The sequence below is a fragment of the Centrocercus urophasianus genome, unplaced genomic scaffold (genome assembly GCF_019232065.1).
Source record: "Centrocercus urophasianus isolate 14NV4802_14NV808 unplaced genomic scaffold, USGS_Curo_1.0 seq_890, whole genome shotgun sequence".
NCBI lineage: Eukaryota > Metazoa > Chordata > Aves > Galliformes > Phasianidae > Centrocercus > Centrocercus urophasianus.
In genome coordinates this window covers 3,241-4,860 of record NW_024885522.1, presented here as the reverse complement: position 1 = coordinate 4,860, position 1,620 = coordinate 3,241, and positions in this window count along the sequence as shown.

Here is a 1,620-nt window from a genome sequence, read left to right as displayed (position 1 = left end):
GGGCACACTGCTTGCTCATGTTCAGCCAAGCACCAACAAATATCCCCAGCTCTGTTTCCTCTACACGGTCTTCTAGCCACTCTGCCCTAATCCTGTAGCCTTGGCTGGGGTTGCTGTGGCCAAAGTGCAAGACCTGGCACTTGGTCTTGTCAAATCTCATTCCATTGGCTTCAGCCCAGCTATCCAGCCTGTCCAGATTCCTCTGTAGGGCCTTGCTACTCCACAAGCAGTCTGGCACTTTCTGTCAACTTGGTATCATCTCCAATCTTCCTGAGGATGCACTCAATCTCCTCACCCAGATCAACAATAAGGATATTGAAGGGGACAGACCTCAGCACTGACCCCTGAGAAACACGATTTGTGACAGTTGCCAGCTGGATTTAACTCCATTCACCACCACTCTCTGGACCTAGCCCTCCAGCCAGCTCCTCACCCAGCAAAGACTGTACCTGTCCAAGCCATGGGCTGCCAGATTCTCCAGGACAATACTGTCGGAGACAGTGTCAAAGGCTTTGCTGAAGTCAAGGTAGACCACATCAACAGCCTTTCCCTCATCCACCAGGTGGGTTTTGATGCAGCCCAGGACACAGTTGGCCTTCTGAGCTATGAGAACATTGCTGGCTCATGTCTAGCTTGCCATCTACCAGTACCCCTAAGTCCTTTTTGACCAGGCTGTACTCTATCCTTTCAACTTCCAGCTTGTATTCATGATGGGGATTGCCACAACCTATGTGCAAAACCTTGCACTTGGCTTTGTAGAACCTCATGAGCTTTCCTGGGCCCACTGCTTAAGCCCCTCTAGGTCTGATTAGAATGGCATCCCATCCTTCAGGTATGTCAACCACACGACACAACCTGGTGTCATCAGTAGGGGTGTTATAGAGTGAATGACACAAGAAGTGCAAAATGCAGGGGCTACATCAACCAGATAGTGTTTTGGTTTTGTTTTTTTGGTTTTTTTTCCAGGGCAAGCAACATTCTGTTAGCTTTATTATGCTCCTTCTACTGAAAGATCTGTGTAAAGCCAATTTTCTCTTATCACAGATAACATTCTAAAAACACGATCTGTCCAGTTATGGATACACTGTTCTTCATCACATCAGTGTCTAAGCCATCCATTCCATTGATGTTTTGGATTATTTTTTTTTCTTAGTCAACAAATAATGAAGGAAAGGAGGAAGGGAGGAAGGGAGGAAGGGAGGAAGGGAGGAAGGGAGGAAGGGAGGAAGGGAGGAAGGGAGGAAGGGAGGAAGGGAGGAGAGAGGGAGGTTAATTCTCTGAATCATTCAAAATTTTTTTTCAATCCATCCAGCTAATTCTGTGCAGAGACTTAGAGAATGGAGAAATTTCTCCCAAGGCAAACACAAAATGAGAACTTGGAAGGAAATGTCCAAAAGAACAATCTCCAGACTAATTAAACTAGATGAAAGAGGGAAGAAACTAGGAAATGGTGAACAGAATCAGAATGTGTATTCATCTTCAGAGACCTCAGAGGCTCAGGCTGGAGACAAGGAGAAGCCTTTTCCCCATGAGGATGATCCAGTCATGGAAGTATGGTCCAACTCAGTCAGGTTGGCTCTGGCCTGGTGGGTTGCCTTGGCTAGGTTTCACCTCTGAAAC